Source organism: Pongo abelii, chromosome 3, assembly GCF_028885655.2.
Source record: "Pongo abelii isolate AG06213 chromosome 3, NHGRI_mPonAbe1-v2.0_pri, whole genome shotgun sequence".
Taxonomy (NCBI): domain Eukaryota; kingdom Metazoa; phylum Chordata; class Mammalia; order Primates; family Hominidae; genus Pongo; species Pongo abelii.
The window spans coordinates 161,696,345-161,715,414 of NC_071988.2; the positions used below are offsets into that span (position 1 = coordinate 161,696,345).

The 19,070-nt window shown below is 43.9% G+C and overlaps 1 protein-coding gene across 4 annotated transcripts in view; it reads right to left on the minus strand.

Moving 5' to 3' along the window:
* The window catches only part of MAML3 (mastermind like transcriptional coactivator 3), a 434,306-nt gene that overhangs the window by 52,441 nt on the left and 362,795 nt on the right, over positions 1-19,070 (minus strand). The window lies entirely within an intron of this gene.

A 19,070-nucleotide genomic window follows, 5' to 3' on the forward strand; every position in this document is an offset into this window, starting at 1 on the left:
GCCCAGAGAGGCTCTAGGGTCCCCAAATCCAGATGTAGTAGAAGAGTCAAAATACACTCTCCTGAGAACACATCTCAGGTGCATGGAACACAAGACATGCTTCTTTGATCAGGGTGCTCTCTTGTCCATTTTGTTCTATAATTCACAAGAGAAGGCCATCTGCACAGTAGTGACACGCTCTAGTTTACCATGATGAGCCTTTCCTGGGGAAACTATTTTGAATGGTATATCTTACAGGAGACTGCAAGGCTCAATAGTACAGTCACCAGGAAAATCTACATGTAAATATGACACTTATCCACCAGCAATAAAATACGGTGAGTCTAAAGACTTTCCATGTCAAGGTTCTTTTTCTTTTTTTTTGAGATGGAGTTTCGCTCTTGTTGCCCAGGCTGAAGTGCAATGGCGTGATCTCGGCTCACCACAACCTCTGCCTCGTGGGTTCAAGCCGTCCTCCTGCCTCAGCCTCCCGAGTAGCTGCGATTACAGGCATGTGCCATCACATCCCGCTAATTTTGTGTTTTTAGTAAAGACGGGGTTTCTCCATGTTGGTCAGGCTGGTCTTGAACTCCTGACCTCAGGTGATCCACCCACCTTGGCCTCCTAAAGGGCTGGGATTACAGGCGTGAGCCACCGTGCCTGGCCTCTTTTTTTTTTTTTTTTTTTTTAAAGACACAGTCTCCCTCTGTTGCCCAGGCTGGAGTGCAGTGGCACAATCAAGGTTCACTGCAACCTCAAACTCCTGGGCTCAGGAGATCCTCCTACTTCAACCTCCTGAGTAGCTGGGACCACAGGTGTATACTACCATGTCTCAGCTAGTTTTTTATTTTTTATTTTACTTTTGTAGAGACAGGGTCTCACTATGTTGCCCAGGTTGGTCTCAATCTCCTGGGCTCGAGCGATCCTCCCACCTTGGCCTCCCAAAGTACGGGCATTACAGGCGTGAGCCACTGTCCAGCCAAGACTCCTTGTCTGTTAGGAGGATTCAGAGACATCTTAGAAATTTTCATTACCTTTGCCTATGAATTAAGTATATAGTATTGGCAAAAAATATTTGGACACTTCTGGCTTAAATGGATGGAAGCTTTAAGAGTTCAACCGTTGTTCCCACGGACAGGGCAAGGGTCGGGGAAGGAAAACGGAAGTCTCCGCTTTAGTCCTTCACTTATACTTTTTCTTTTAAAAAGACTATTCTGTTTGTGTCCCTGGCAACAAGCTCCTCCCAGGCTCCTAAGGGAGTTGGTGGATAGGGAGGAGGAGATTGGTGGTGGCTGAGCTGAAGCAGGACAGAATAGGATACTGATGTCAGAGGGCGAGGCAGGTGCTCAGTTGGAAAGTTGCGCTTTGTTCCTAAAAATAAAAGTCTGACCCTGCTTTTTTGGAATCTTCCCTGGAATGAAGCCAGCCAACTGCTGATCTCTTTTTAGAATTAGCTCAGTAGCCCTCCGCCCAAAGGTGAACTCCAAAGACCCTCCATATATTCTGGCCCCCAATAAAATGTTACACAGTAAAGTAAATGACATCAGAGAAAGTTTCTCTTGAAAGGATAGGATGGCCTGTATATTTGTAAAGCAAAATGTATCCAGCAGAAAGGATGAGTGGATAGGATTAGGGAGAGGAGGGGGGTATTGAAGACAGAGAATGCCCGGTTGGGAAGGCTGCCCAGAGGTTGTGAAAGGATTAACAACTGGATGTGGCTGTGTGCTTTAGAAAATTCTCTAGGAGGACCAACTGTGGCAAGGAACCTCAAAGACCCTCCATGAAGGATCCACACCACACCCTCCTTCTGGAGAGCTCTCTACAGTACTCGGAATCTTAAGTTTTATCCATTCATGAAATCTTTACCCAAAGTTACAGCTACAGTTTATAAAATGGCAGTGATGTATTATGCTGCACATCAAACGAGAAGCCCTTTTCCTTTAAAGACGTTGTATTTTGGAAAGGGTTTTGGGCAGCCATTGTATAGACTGTACACTGTTCTGGGTCCAAGAACCAAAGCCATTTCTTAGAACTTTCCTAAGATTGAGCCTCGTGTTATGGGCTGATCATCCTGTATATCTAGGAACCCTTTTTGCAGTGTCATTCCTAACTATTCCAGTGACCAGCCACGTTAAATGACTCAATGCATAAATAAAACATCAGGTAGTGAAGAAGTTCTTTCCTTCCCTGGAAGCGGGATAAGATTCTGCGGCCATGGATGCAAAAGCTCCTATACCTTTCTCTCATTAGCAAACGCTGGGAAGAAATTCATTCAAACTTCAACCATTATTTTTTATGTAAGTATCTGGGACCACAGGATGTAAAATAAAGGGCAGAGTTCACTAGTTTATACACTGCTCCTCTAGAGTTTAGCTGGTCGAAATAATTTTCTGGTTGAGAAAACGGAAGATTGTAAAAGATTTCTCAGGAAAACCTTAGCTTATTTAACTGCAAATTCCCCAGCCTATGACAGAGTTTCTTAATTAGGTAATCCAGAGGGACCACCTGTACCAGAATCAGCTACAGGTGCTTTGAAGATGTAGCTTTCAGGGGCCCATCCCAGATTTGGATCTCTGGGATGGCGCCTGAGTATCTTCAATTGGAGCAAGTTCACCAGGTGATACACTGAAGTTTGGGAATCATTGCTATGTCTTGAAAGAACCATCCCACACCAGGCCACCTCTACTTAAAGTTAAAAAAAAAAAAAAAAGGCCGGGCGCGGTGGCTCACGCCTGTAATCCTAGCACTTTGGGAGGCCAAGGTGGGAGGATCACGAGGTCAGGAGATCCAGACCATCCTGGTTAACACAGTGAAACCCCCGTCTCTACCAAAAATACAAAAAATTAGCTGGGTGCAGTGGCGGGTGCCTGTAGTTCCAGCTAGTGGGGAGGCTGAGGCAGGAGAATGGCGTGAACCCGGGAGGTGGAGTTTGCAGTGAGCCGAGATCGCGCCACTGCACTCCAGCCTGGGTGATAGAGCGAGACTCTGTCTCAAAAAAAAAAAAGAAAAGGTAAAAGGACCTACACTTCTTCAGGTGTAGCTCTTGCTTTGCTAGTTCACAGATATTTTTAAAGTTATCTTTTTGTTCGTTAGTTTTTTTGAGACAGAATTTTGCTCTTGTTGCTTAGGCTGGAGTGAAGTGGCACGATCTCAGCTCACTGCAACCTCCACCTCCTGTTCAAGTGATTCTCCTGCCTCAGCCTCCCAAGTAGCTGGGATTACAGGTGCCCGCCACCACACTTGGCTCATTTTTTGTATTTTCAGTAGAGACAGTTTCCCCATGTTGGCCAGGCTGGTCTCGAACTCCTGACCTCAGGTGATCCACCTGCCTCAGCCTCCCCAAGTGCAGGGATTACAGGTGTGAACCACTGTGCCCAGCCAAAGTTATTTTAACATTATTGGCCCTCCATTAACTTGTATTATAGCAAGCATCAAGAGGATGAACTTCCCAAACGTAAAATGAGTCAGTGAATGTTCCGTCACTGGAGATCTTCAAGCAGAGGCTGGAAAGCCACTTCTCAGGAATACCATAGGAAAGAATAAAGTATCGCTCACACCTGTAACCCCAGCACTTTGGGAGGCCGAGGAGGGCAGATCATGAGGTCAGGAGTTCGAGACCAGCCTGGCCAAGATGGTGAAATCCCATCTCTACTTAAAAAAAAAAGAATAAAGTATCAGTAGAGGGCCCTAACCCTAAAATAATGTATCACATTTCCTCTAGCTCTATGATCATAGGATAATATTATAACAAAATCAGCTTTAATATATCAAGTATTACATTTTAAAAAGTCTAAGCATATGCCCAGATTTTTTTGGTAGTTTTAAAAAGAAGCATGAAAGCCAATCTGTAAAACTGAAGTCCAAAGCTGAGGATAGAACTATCAGCAGGCTTCGGGATTCTTAGCCTTAATTCCAGCTCTGAAACGTATTGGCTCACCATACGCTCATGATGACAAACAGAAAAAAGGCAGAAGAGTTCATCATCTTCACATTGCCCTACCCAATCCCAAGCATCCTGTTATCTAATGGCACTGTCATGACTGCTAAGCCTTGTCACTCTTCAGAGTGGTGTTCATCAGATCAGAGACTTAAATCTCTCCCAATGCTTCAGGTTCTTCAACTGCAAAAGGGTATCACTAAATGCCCAGGGAAATACAATTTTCAAGAGGATAAATGCTTGACTGTGCTGGTTGTTGGCACCTGTTTTCCATTGCCCTAGAGTTTCTTCTTCACTAGTCAAAAGTGTGCGTGTCCATGGATCTTTGCTACTACAGAAAAATAATTCCAACTCTAGGTAGTGCTGAGGATGGGTAACAGTGAGCACATTACCAAAAGGCGCAGTGTAAATGGGAACAGAAGATGAGCCTGTGCAAAACAAAAGAAAAAAGGAGATTCTGAAGTTCCTCAATCAATTAAACTAACAATTCAGATAAACAGGAGAGTGAATCTGTGGAGTCTGAATTATCTGGCAACCCTTTCCATGTATCATATTGACATAAAGATTGCCAAACCGCCCACTCTTCAATTCATGTTGTGTGGACTGTACTTAAACACCTTGATGGCTTTGGACCTCAGATTTGAGACAGGCACTTGAAGAAGATGACTGAGAAATGTTCAATTTGATGAAAAATTACAAACAACCGGACCACTGTGAAACCATATGTATGGGTTGTTTCTAATTGGGTGCTTTACTTCTGAAACAGTTTTCAAGTTTGGGATCTAAAGCACATGGTCAGGAGTTCAAGCAAGCCATAGCAGGCCATCCTTTGCAGCAGGCCTTGTGAGCTTCATCTTTACAAACAAGGACAAGAGATGTGTCTGAGCCACAGAAAAGAGCAGCAGAGCACCAGGACTTGGCTCAGCCTCCAAGTCAGAATGCTGAGCTCCAGAGCTGGGCTTTGGCTGTTCCTCTCACTGCAGAAGCAGAAATAATGGTCAAAATGTTCCTGACCTTGACTGTCGCATCTGAACAAATCCTCCTTGACAACTACTACACTTGGTAATTGTTTATTTAACTGGGCGATACTCTGTTACTGTCTCCTCCAAGTCTGTAAGCAACATGAGGGCAGGGATGACTTATGTCTATTTTGTTTACTGCTTTATCTGAAGTGGCCAGCACTGTGGCTGGCACGTAGTAGGAGTTCAATCCATATCTGCCAAAAGGATAAAGGAACAAATCAATCAATGAATGAATGAAGAGACAACAGACTCCAGAAGTAATTACAGCTCAATCCTATAGCCGACTTCTAAGAGTAGTAGCATTTTAGGAAGCCCTAGTATTTCAGCTTCAGAGATGGCTAAGTATAATTGTGTGAAGTCTGAAAAGGACTTAAACTCTGTCGCTCCATTAATGATCAAGAGAGGAAGAGTCTCTAAGAAGAGAAAAAAATTGAGGGAGGGGAGGATGGCAGAAGGAAAATCATGTTTAAGAACTAATTGAAGATTTATGGTAGTAATTTTTAAATCTTAGATATGAATTATTCTAAACCATGATAACAGCATTTACTACAAATGGCAGTTGTAGAATGGCTTGAACTGCTATATGATATCTTATTGAATCTCCACACTGCAAAGTTGGTGGAAGTTAAGCTGTAACTTACTTTGGAGGAAAGAGAAATAAATGTGTATGTAAACGCTAATCAAGCCGATGATCTGTCTTTTGGTGCAATTTGATAGCTACACCTGGGGTGGGGGCCAAACTCTCTTTGGGGAAAGACTTCCTTTTAGAATACCAGCAATCCCCAGATCCATAATGGTGAATTACACGGGTCTGAGAATAAGAGGAAAAGTCACCATGACTAGAATGAAAGGATAATGCAAGGGTACTTGGGCTTCTCATGGCTGCATGGTATATGATTCTATGGGTTTTATACTGCTCCTTCCTTAGCCCTCAGAACTCTTAATCCTATTTTCATTGCCCTAGGTAAACTGGGAAATATTTTCTCCTCCTAGACTGCAGTTACTCACACAATAAACAGGTAATAAACATTTTAGTGCCCTAAGCAACCTCCTGCTAGGCAGGCAGTCAGAAGAGAAAAGGCTGTGCAAAGTAACCCCCTACAGGATAAACTGCGGGGCACAAAGGATGAGAGTAACCCTTTAATAGAGCACACCCTCTGTGGGTTCCAGGAGAGTGACTGGGAGCTGCTGGGACACATTAGCTGGCCCTTGCGGTCTAGATTCCTCTCTGCTTGAGGCTAGTAGGGAAGATTTGATTTCACCAAAAGGTAATTTAGTTGCCATTTCAAAGCTCTGTCTAGCTAAATTAAGGATGAGGAATGAAACTGGAGTTTACAATCTCCCAGGTTAAACCATGAGCTGTGGGCCCGGAAAGGAAAATAGGGGGCAGTTTGCAGCAGAGAGGAGTGGTTCGAGGGGCAGAATGATTCCTTTTGATTTCAGGTTTGCATTTTATTTTCCAAGGCATCTTTGTTTCATTGTTATTGTTTCTATCTTTCCGGTATATCATGTCAAACAGTTGCTATCATCTGCTGACAGGGTGAAAAGCACGGTGGACATCCTTTGCCATCCTATTTTTCTTTCTGCTACACTCAGGATTCCCTCAAAAGCCTGTTACCTTCAGCTTAGTTTAAAGCATTTTATGGTTCCGACTGCTTAGGAAATATTTCTAAGGTACAACTTGCAACTGTTAGGCAACTCTGCACCTTCCCCCAACTTAGGGAAATAGGGCAAAGCCAAATAATAATACGATAAGCTCTGCTTCTACGGCTGCCATTTAACTTATTTATGGGAAATAAAAATCTTACATAAATATTTCCCACCAAATAGCATGCCAAATCAGAATGTATTAACCCAAGGCAAATGATAAATGCATCTGCACAGACAATTTTCCAATGCATGTAGGCTGAAAAAATGATTATTTTGTAAATCAACATTTCTTTGATGTCAATTGCTGTTAACTTATGGTATTTTGCTCTAATTTTATTTTGGGATATTCATTTTTGTTGTATTTTGTTGCAGAGGTGTTGTGATGGTCTAGGAAGAGCTGTAACATGCTGATATGGATAAATTAGAGAGATATTTGAGATCTGATTATGTCTGAAATGGCTCTTGTCATGATACAGGGCCCTGGAAACCTCCTGCATTTCCTTTCTGCTTTCTCTGGAACCCTTCTTGGGAGGGTTAAGGAAGTGACTCTGCAGATTAGGTGATAAGTGATTAGAAAGCACTCCGAAGACCACACTGATAGATAAGTGAAAAATAACAAAGCTCCTGGCAGCTTTAGGGAAAAGTGCAGAGCTGCAGCCACTGGCCATTATATCAGAGGCTCTTAGGTAGACTGAGGCTTTCCCTGAACGGTGTTTGGATGATCCCCACAAAAACAGGATGGAAACACACTCAACGCAGATACATGCAAAATAGTACATTTAAACCCCAAAACAAAAGGCACCAAAACTGGATGGCAAAGCCTGGGCATAGACAGAAGCCAGGGGCAGAGGTCACAGGGCCAAGGATCAGCCAGACAGGGCTTTCATGGGAAAAGGACACGATCCTGGGATGGCTTAGAAAGAGAGTGACATGTAAAGGCCAGGAAGCACTCTTTGTTTTACTGGTGTGACACTGTTATTTGACTTCTGTGTCCTACTTTGGCTCCAGCATCTACAAAATGACATGTAAAAAACTTATAGGGGCACAGAGGGCAGCAATAGCCATGATTAAAGGGATGGAAGAAAGGTTCTCCAAAACAAGATGAAAGGAATTGCATTGTTTATCCTGGAGGAAAAAAGGTTAAGGGGTGACAGTGACTGTATTCAAATATAGGAAGGGTTTTGGAGGGACACTCATCCACTCCTCTCCAGGGCTTGGGGGAGGAAGAACTGACAAAAAGCAACAGGTTTAAATGAAAAGCTGATGTGGTACAAGGCCCTGGAAAAGCTGATGTGGTACAGGGCCCTGTGGTACAGGGTTCTTCAGATAGAAGGAAGAACTTATGGAAAGGCAGGGTAACCCAAAATATAGGCTGACTAACATGGATCTTAGACTTAATATGTCCAAAATAGAATTTCTGGTTCTTTGTTCCACACTCCTGAAAACAATACCAACATCTACCGTGTTGGCCAAGTAAACATTTCAAGAAATCATTCACATTTCCTTCCCTCCTCTACCTGCTGCCACTCCAGTCCTTCAGCCGACCTTGCCACAAGAAGATCTGAATTTGATCAGTCTTCAGTCTCCAATGCCACTTCCCCAGTCCAAGCCATCATCATCACTTGCTTGGACCCAGCCAGGAGGAGCCTTGTATTCTCCTTCAATCCATTCTCCAGACACCTGCTTTAAAACATTTTTATTTATTTATTTATTTATTTATTTGAGACGTGGTGTCGCTCTGTTGCCCAGGCTGGAGTGCAGCAGCATCATCATGGCTCACAGAAGCCCTGACTCCCTGGGCTCAAGCAATCTTCTTGCCTCAGCCACCCGAGTAGCTGGGAGTCCAGACATGCACCATGGTGCCCAGCCCAGGTGCTTTTTAGAGCATAAATCAGACGATGTTACTCGCCTGCTTAACACTATTCAAAGACTTCCCATAATGCTTAAATAAAACTGGCACTTTTGGCCATGGTCTTCCAGGCTGTGCATCAGCTGGCTCCTGCCCTCTGCTGAACCCTTATCTTACCCACCCTTCTCTCCCTGCTGCTCTCTTGAGCCACATTGACCCTCTTGCTGTTCCTGAAAAGCCAGCTTTGCTCTCTTTGTGCCAGCTGCTCCCTTGGCTGGAACACTCTTGACCTAGCTTTTCCCTTGGCTGGCTCCTTTCGTTGTTCTGTCTCAGCTCAAGTGTCACCTCCATGGGCCTTCTCTGGCTACTAGAAAGTGCACACTCTGAGAGTGAGAACTTTATCCACCTTGTTCATGACGGTATTCTCAAGCCTTGGATAGGCAACTGACACGCTGGGGTGATGCAATGAATATTGGCTGAATGAAAAAATAAAATGATGAATAAAAGAATACCGTGATAAAAGTAGGTTGTTACTTGCTATCCCAAGAGAGCTGGAGATGAGAAAAAGAAACTGTTGTGCATGGTTTATACTGCCATGGACTAAATGATGTTTTGGACTTAGAGATTCACAGGGCTGTGCACTTTTGAAGTGAAGTGAGGGCCTCGCCTCCTCCACTGAGGTCCCAGAGAAGAGTAAAACCCAGTGGGGCATCATCCTTATCAGGGTTAGAGAATTTTAGGGGAGTTTCTCTGAGCAAGAGAAAAAGCACAGACGGCTGACCTTAAGTCTCAGAGGGCAGCCACAGTGGAAGGAGAAAAAGATGGGGATTTAAGATCTGCTATCTCACTTGAAAACCATTGAGTTGGATCACTTGTCAGGATGAATTGAAGTTACTATTTTCCTTCTTCTTCATAAAGAATCATTAGAGACTGGGTACCTCCTTACTCTTCCTGAGGGCGAATCTCTAGCACTACCTCCATAACATTTATAAGGCCCTTGTGGTTCCACATTCCCATAGAAAATGCTATGAGCTGGCCAGGCACAGTGGCTCATGCCTGTAATCCCAGCACCTTGGGAGGCCGAGGTGGGTGGATCACGAGGTCAAGAGACGGAGACCACCCTGGCCAACATGGTGAAACCCTGTCTCTACTAAAAATACAAAAATTAGCTGGGTGTGGTGGCAGGCAACTGTAGTCCCAGCTACTCAGGAGGCTGAGGCAGGAGAATCGCTTGAACCCAGGAGGTGGAGGTTGCAGTGAGCCAAGATCGCGCCACTGCACTCCAGCCTGGGCAACAGAGCGAGACTCTGTCTCAAAAAAAAAAAAAAAAAAAAAAAAAGACAAAGAAAAAGGAGAAGAAAATGCTGTGAGCTATTCTAAATCTGCCTTTTCACAGCCTACTTTGATTTGGAATTGGACAAAAGAGGGTTGGAAGGACTCTTGGAAGATATGACTGCAAGATTTCTGCAGGCCGTGCATACATACAATGGCTGACCGTTGCCCCAGCCAGTTAGCCAAGGCCTTTTGAGCAAGGTTGATGTAATCTATTTTATTTTTGCCCTAATTTCCCTAAAGAGCTGAGGAACAGCCTTTAGGGGGCTCTATAAATGCTAATGATTGATTCACACACCTCACAGAAGGCATACTCTAGTAGGTTTTTAGTTGGCTTTGCTGCTCTTCAGTTCAAAATCCCAAAGTGTGGCTGGTGGAGTGGAAGATAATGGAAATAAATTTAGAAACTTAATTTAAAAATAATTTATGAGCCCCATCACCCCAAAAGTCCTAGTGGTCACAATTTTAATTATGTCTTTCAGGTTTATAACCCTGATTTTTTACATTTAAGATTGTTTCTAAAGTGTTTGAGAAAGGTCAGTAAAAATCTCCTCAAATTTAGAAATACAAGTTATTATTTACTGCCCATATTAAAAAGTATTTCTTAGACTGCATCTGTATCCTGGGATCTGCCAGTGATACACATGACCATAGGATAGGAGGACAGACTGGAACATGGACTGGATTCTTTATAAATCAATAATCAGCGGAGGGGTGAGGGGCTGTCACTTTGGTGATTTCATTTTCAGCCACAGCTGGCCAGATTGCTTTTTGGAAAATAAAAGTCATGGCAAATTGAGCTTGACAATAACCAGGCTTGACTATGGAGGCCCTTTCTCCACCCTGCAATCAGAATGAGTGGAGGAGGGGAGGCCGACAGGGAAAGATGTTTCCCTGACTCTGTCACAGATCAGTCTTAGTTATGTTGTAGGGCGCAAGCTATATGCTGCTACTGTAAGTGCTGTTCTCTGTCAGCTTGCAGACTCTGCTCTGTTCCCTCGCCCTAGGCCAGCAGATGAACTGCCATTCCTGACTTCCAGTTCCTTATGAAGACCATGTAACCTAGAGCCATGCTGTCTGAGGCGGTACCCACGATTTACATTTAAATTTAATAAAATTAAAAATTCATTTCTGCAGGCGTGTCAGCCACTTTTCAAGTGTTCATAGCCACACTTGGCTAGTGGCTACTATATTGGGCTGTGCAGGTATAGAACATCTCTCCCATTCCAGAAAGTTCCATTGGACGGCTCTGACCCAGAAAACTCAATTGGTGCCAGGAGGCCCTTCCTTCTTTGTTCACAGATTCTGAGGTCTTTACCTTGGTGGTAAAGAAGAGAACTGGGTCTACTGAATTTGAGAATTCTCTGGGTGCCATGCATCTATCTAGAAAGCAGACACCACAAATACCGTCACTCAGGACACAGTTCAAACAACCTCAAGCCAAGGAGAGACTCTTAACCAACCTCAAATGTGCATGTGCTTATTCTGCCAAACTCCAGAAGACAGGTGGAATGCTTTACCTTGTATTTTCCCCCTTTTCATTGTTTCTCCTGAGTAATCCTTGAAAAAACTGCTTTTTATTGTCTACATGTGGCTGTGCATGGGTCGCCCGTTTCTTTCTTTCTTTTCTTTTTTTTTTTTTTTTTTTGGAGACAGAGTCTCGCTCCTGCTCTGTCACCCAGGCCAGAGTGCAGTGGCACCATCTCGGCTCACTGCAACCTCTGCCTCCTGGGTTCAAGTGATTAGCATGCCTCAGCCTCCTGAGTAGCTGGGATTACAAGTGCACGCCACCATAACCAGCTAATTTTGTATTTTTAGTAGAGACGGGTTTTACCATGTTGGCCAGGCTTGTCTCAAACTCCTGGCCTCACGTGATCTGCTCACCTTGGCCGCCCAAAGTGCTGGGATTACAGGTGTGAGCCACTGCACCTGACATATGTTGCACATTTCTGATGGCAAAGAATTACACAGGCTCTGAAAATTCCCCTTTGCTCATAGGAAACCATCAAAATCATCATTTTATCTTTGTTAGAATGCTCAGCACTCACAACCCTATGCCCAACTACTATAACTGGTTTCACTAGCTCCTTATCCAAAATGCATTACTCTCTGGATGTTGCTTGAATTGTGTATTATAAATTCTTAAATTTTTAATTTATTTACCACCGTCAAAGGTGTTGTACATCATCATTGAAAAATAGAGTTGTAGAGGAAAACCCAGAAACACTCTACAACATGAAGCAATATAACCTACCCACATTTTCCTATTTGGATCATAATTTATGCTGCACAATTCAGTTGCCTCACTTTTGGGGCCTGAACAATGAAAGGGAAAGCCTTTTATATCCACAAATAGATATAAAGCCAGAGAGTTCTATAGTTTAAAAGGTCGAGGTATGCTGTTTAAATTTGGCAAACTTCATGATATTTAAAAGTTTGGTAAATCTCAAAATCCCAATTCTATTACTAGATTGTTGTGGTAGGATCTTAGATCTCAGAGCATTTTCATATATATATATATATATATATATATATATATATATATAATCTGTACAGCACACCCATTACGGCTATTTTCTCTACTAGCTTCATTTGTTCTCCTGCATTAGGCAGGATCAACTATTAATATTATTCTAATTTCACAGGTGGGCAAATGGGAGAGAATGTGGTAAAACACTCAGGCTTCACACAGGGCAGTGAAGTGTGGTTTTACTTTTAGGGCACTGAGCCCAAGCCAAGTTTGTTCCATGGCTGGGGCATGGCACTGGTTTCAACACCAGCCATCTATTCATGGTGATGCTGTTGCTCCTTAAAAACTTGAGAAAATATCTGGCACCCTAAGGTCAAGGTGGTTTACTAAAATGAACAGCATAAAATGCTAAAGATGAGAAAATCCCCATGTGCAACCACCCATCTGTGTTCTTTGATAGAATAATAATATGAGTGTCAGTTTGGTCCAACAGAGGCTGAATTGGACTGGATGGAAGCGTTGCTGGATACCACGGGGAACTGTTCCATGGAATGCAGCATTGAGGGAACTTGTTGAGGAGTGGAAGGGAGGGGACAAAGAGATTTGAGTAATAAACCTAGATTTATATGCCCATCCCATAAATCATGACGAGTCAAATCAGTTTTTAAAAAATCAGCCGAACATTTTTCAATACTTTCACTGACTTTTTATTATGATTTTTTTAGAGACAGGGTCTCACTTTGTTACTCAGTCTGGAGTGTAGCGGCACAATGATAGTTCACTGCAGCCTCAAACTTCTGCTCTCAAGCAGTCTTCCTGCCTCAGCCTCTCAAATAGCTTGGACTATAGGAGCTCACTACCATGCCCAACTAGTTTAAAATTTTTTTTTGGTAAAGATGGGGGTCTCACTATGTTGCCTGGGCTGGTCTTAAACTTCTGGCCTCAACCAATCCTCCCACCTCAGCCTCCCAAAGTGCTAGGTTTACAGGTGTGAGCCACTGTGCTGGGACTGACTTTTTGACCAAACTGGCATGGTGAAACTAATATTAACAGTTCACATGGACACAAAGATAAAAGCGTTAGCTGATATATATATGTAGAAAAGACTTCCTTGGGTGGCTTTCCCCACTTTAATAGGGCTCTTAGGAGGGCAATAGACATGCTAAATGGAGGTGGGCCTTCCTGGTGCCCCTTTTGGTTGTACTGTAATGAATGGCAAAGTTCAGCCAAAGAACAACTGCAAACTGAGCTTCTTTACTGCCGAGGAGCTGGCCAGAGCTAGTGGTGTGCACACCCAGAACCTGCAGTGTCTATGGGTGAGGCTTCACTTAAGACAGGAGGCCTCCGATGTCAACCCCACAGCTCTGAGCTGCTGGAACATATTTGGGGCTCAATTTGGGAATCACTTTTCACCTAAAAATATTTTTTCCCTCCATCTTTCAGATGGAGATTTGCAACATTCAAAGTAGAGCCTTACAATTGTATTTGCTGCCCTTTCCTATGCTCCAAATTTGGCTTTAGGCTGCCTATTTTCAGTGTTTGGGAACCTCAAGAAAGGAGCAATGCATAAAACTTTCAGCTGATAGGAATCCTTCCCCAGGGCTTGTCATTTAGCTGCAGCTCCAGCAGGCATTTTGAATGAAGGGAAAAAAAGGACATCCAGCCTCGCTAAGTACAGGGGCCTTAAAGAAAACATAGTCCTTAAAGCCCTTTTGTCCCCTGTCTATCTGTAGCACAGGACAATGAAAATGGATACGTGTTGCCTGTTGTTCCTATGTAAATGCTACCTCGAGGACACAGTCTTCATCAGGCAGATGGCTAATTTCTTTGCTCTAACCTCATTTCTCCAGTGTTCCGGTGTTCCTGTGATGTCCTGCCCCTGGAGTCAGGTCCTAATTGCTGTCAAGCGTTCAGAGACAAAAGTGGTGTCTACACATCATTCATGTGAAGGTTGTTATTGGCTATGAACTGTAGTTGTGGTGGCGGCAGCAGCGACTGCAGTGGCTGCAACACAAACCTTATGGCAGGTAGTACCTGCTGGTGTGCGGCTGCTCAGAACCCGCTTTTCTGCTTCTAGGTGTCAAGCTCAACATTTTCCTTTGTTATCGCTTCCAGCCCCTGGACTCCAACATGCTGAAAGCCCTGTGTCTTTCTGTTGGGATCAATACCCACTTCTTTAACTGCTCCTCTTTGGTTCAGACTGTCTCTCGGCATCATTCTGACCATGTAAATCTGGGGATGCCCAAGAGAGCGCTCATTTGTCTTGTCACAGATTTGGGGGGTGCTGGTTAACTTGTGGCCCCTTGGAAACCCCACTGCCACTGAGCAGACAGGTAATCCTAATAGCCAGGACCCTGCCAGTCAGCGATTGGCCGTCTGATTGGATGCACATTCATCTTCAAATTATGTTGTGTGACAGCCCGGGCTGCTGAACACCATTTTAACATGCAGATTGACTCCTCAGAGGCTCTTCATTATGCATTTAGCGGTCTGTTTTCAGACTAACCAGCATGTCAGAGAGGCCCGCTATCCTCTTTCCACCTGGGTGGAGGAAATAGCTCACCGACTGTGGGGGAGCCACAGATATTAAAATGCATATGTTTACCTTCCTGAGCATCCGCACACAACAGCTTTCTCTGATGCAAGAGAAGAAAAAAAGAAGAAAGGACCCTTGGTTCTGAAATGCAAGGAAAATGGCTATGCAAAACAAGCGAGCCTTTGTTGATGAGAGCAGTCAACAAGGCCAGGCCCGCCTGATGCCGCCCAGCTGCCCGCAAGCCGACCTGGGAGCGTCCACACAAGCACTCCTCTTATCGACACACAGACCCTCTCTTTCTCTCTCACACAGAGCCTGAAGCATTTTAAGCAGAACACTTCCAATTTCCTGTTTCTAAAACCATCTTGCCTCTCCAATGGCATTCCAAGCGATCCTGGCGAGGCACGGGATGAGGGAGAATGGTGTTGGTTTAGGTGGCTTCCACCACAGGGCTCTGGGCTCACTTGTGAGGCTCCAGGCCCCTTCTTTACCCACCCCACTTCTCTCCCTGCTGTGATTGACTTCCACTTGCTAAAAATATTTCCCTATGGCCTCTCGTTGTTCCTGCATGAGTGCTGATGTTTTCTTGTGTGCGTGTGTGGGTCGCCTTTCTCAAGAATCTCTTTCCCTTCCTTAAAAAGAAACATTTGTATTGCTTTTAATACAATTCTCATCTCTTCCCACTTAGTCCCCCAATGTACTATTCTCTCCATTCTTCTGAGGGACCAATTAAATTGGAAGGGTACCCAGTCCTTTGGGCCTTTGCTATGCGCTACACCTTGGCCAAGTCTGCAGCCCCTGCCCTCATCTCCGATCACTCTCTTGCTTCATTTCTTTGTTGTCACCAGAGAAAGATGCTGCAGAGGTTCAGAAGGCTAGCTTGGTTCTCACACGTGGGAGCTAATGTGTGCACGTGGACATGGAGTGTGGAATGATAGACATTGGAGACAAGGAAGGGTGGGAGGGTGGAAGGAGGGTAGATGATGAGAAATCTCTTAATGGTACTACGTACATACCTTATTCGGGTGATGTATACACTAAAAGCCCAGATTTCATCATCACACAACATAGCTGTATAACAAAATTACACTTGTACCCCTGACATTTATACAAAAGAAGAAGGCGGCTAGCTTGGACACAAACACTCATGAGGCCAGGGCCGATACCTGGATTCCTAACTGACAGCCACCCAGCCGCATGGCTCCTGGGTGCTCAATGTCTGAACCACAGCCTGCCCCTCAGCTTCTGGGTCCTCCCACACGGTGCCAGATCCTGATACCAAGACCGAGGACATGGATGGGGTTTTGCTGTTTACATGTTTAAAATATTAATAATCAGAGTTCACTTTCATAGGACTCTGGGCAGAAAATAAAATGACAGCAGAGCTGTATTCCTAATTCCCCTGGAAGGGCTGTGAAGGAGGAATATAATGGTTCCCTATGCTTGCTCTGGGATCAGAGTGTTCTTGATGAGTGAATTGGGCAGTAAACATGGCTCTTTATTTTTGTACGGAATGTGGTGATCCCCACTGGCAGGAACAGGTTGCATGTGGTTGCTGGGCTGTTGCTCGGCTGGTGCTGCACTGCAGAGTATTGTTTGGAAAAATATCACCCAGCACGAACAATATGGCTCCCCAGCGCCTGGGGCACGGCATAGAGAGATCTGTCCCTTCATTCACATATCTCTGCACTATTTTTTTTTTTCTGTGATAAAACAAATAGATTTTTTGAATTTAAAATGCTACTGAGGGTTTTGGGTCGTAGAGCTATTCTGTGTTTTAAGAAAAGTCCTTGATTGGCAAGTGAGCAGGGGGCAGCTTGTGGTTTGCAAGCTTCTCATACACAGAGAAGGGGGCCTGGGAATTCTAATGACAATTTAATAGTGGCCTGCCACTTGAATTTTAAGTTCATGATGGTAAAATGGGGGTGTTATGGACTGAATTGTGTCTCCCACCAAAATTCATATGTTGAAGTCCTAACCCCCAGTATCTCAGAATGTGATTGTATTTGGAGACAGGGCCTTTGAAGAGGTAATTAAGTGAGGTCATTAGGGTAGGCACTAATCCGATGTGGCTGGTGTTCGTCTAAGAAGAGGAAATTTGGACACAGACATAGAAGGGTGACCATGTAAGACTGGAAGAATATGGCTGTCTGCAAACCAAGCAGAGTCCTTCAGAAGAAACCAACCTGGCCAACAGCTTCACCTCGGCCTTCCAGCCTCCAGAGCTGTGAGAAAATAAATGTCTGTTGTTTAAGCTGCTCAGGCGGTGGGACTTTGTTATGGCAGCCCAAGCAGACTAAGACAAGGTATTTGGGGGATTGATTTCAGGCATCATTTTAGCTGATATCTGGCTTACGAAGAGTGGCCAGTAAATCTCAGCCCAGATGCTAATTTCACAGGGACTAGGTAGAAATTGGGTTGTTTACTGTTGGCTAAATACCTGTAAAAGTGTGGTTGCTCTTTAGCTTCCTGTGCGTAAGGCAGAAGTGACATCTTGAACTGAGAAAATGCTGTGAATGACCTATCTGGCCCTTCAAATAAATCTCTAGATTTTTGTTTGAGCCAATCAATCAGTTCTCCAAGGTGTCAGCTGGTAACAGACATATCTGTCAATACAACAGTACTGCCATCACCGGGCAGGCTGTGTTCACAGCAGGAAGCACGGCTCAGTAGTTACTTATATTTGGAAAATGGATAACCCGGGATTATGGGTTTCAGGAGGTGAGGTTAAAGTGGGGTCAAGGGCCAGGTTAATGCTAGTACAGTTTCCACTGGAGAAAGACAGCACGATATATTGACTTTAGGGAAACATGTTTCTAGCCTTGCTCCCCACCCCTGCTTATTCCACTCCAGGGACATCCCTTGTCAGAGCCTACACCACCCTGTGCCTCAGAGACGCACCCCTGCCAATTGCTGCGGTGGCAAATGCTGAATCATGAGAGTACAGGTGGAGGAAAAATAAATATTCTGTACATAATAGAAAAATTGAACATGCCTCAGTTGGGTTTGCCACTGAGCCTTTTTGTTCAGTTTTCCCTTCCCGGCTGTGAGCAGCACTCTACTGAACCTTCCTCGTTCTGCAGCACTGCTCTGTCCTGCGCCCCACGGGGGATTTCCTTACACTTCACTTACTCATTCTCAGCTGAACAGACATAAATGTTAATGTAGTTCTGTGCCCCTTAATCAAATACAGGTCCCCTCCTGGAACAGGGAAATCTACAACTACGGAACACTGGCTAAAGACCATCTTCTATCTTTGTTACATATTCTTTTTTGTTGAATTCACTAAGTGTTGCCTTTTTATACCATGGGACACTGGAACCAAGGAGGAAGTAGCCCTTTCTAAATTATTATTATTCCTGTTCTCTGTATCACACCTTCTTTTCCTTCTTCAAAAATGCCATTTTCCAACTCAGCAAGCTGATATAAATCCCAAGTCTCACTACTTTTCTAAACAATTTTCAAGTCTCTTTTCTGGGATTTAGTATCTCCTGTGATAACCCAAACTGGACACAGAATAGCACTAATGTTTTATATGTTATCTTAAATTTTCTGTATTATTTTTTATTTTAACCCCAAGCATCCTATTGGCTTTTTAAATTGCTGCTGCACACCAGACAGATATTTTCCCCAAGTTATCAACCATGACTCTTAAATTATTTTACTATGAGTTCAGAGCCTATCAGAGATTATGAGAAGTTTAGATTATTTTTCCCAAAGTGCATTACTTTACACTTAACCAAATTAAATTTCATCTGCTTTCACACTACCCAATCCCCTAGTTTGTTTAGCTTTGCCCGAAGTGTCTCATAGCAATCCTTAATTTTTTATTAACCATGCCAATTTGAAGCTTTGTACTTAACTCTCTACTTTAGGGCTTTTGCCGTCTATTCTTGTTACACTTTTGGAAACCAGTGGGTTTTAAAAGGTGTAGAATGAAGCATTGCTTGGTGAGATTCTATGCTAAGTGACATGTAAAAGATCCCAACAAGTTAATGAGGACAGTCCTGAAGATGAGGCACCAGAGTCCAATCCAACCTCAAGAAGCACCTTTATTTCTGTGCTGAGAATAAATGATCCTAAAATGTTTCCCGTTTCTTTTCGATATTACATTGAAAACTCAGTGAGAAATCCTAGCAGACAGCTATTTTCCTGTACAGGCACCTTCTATCCTGGCTTCTTTTCCAACCTGTGGTGGCAACAGGGGGCTTGTCAAATGGAGCCTTCCGCACTCCCTCCCATTTCTCTCTCTTCAAGGTGGCATTTCTTTTTAATTGAATAGAAACTAGAATCAG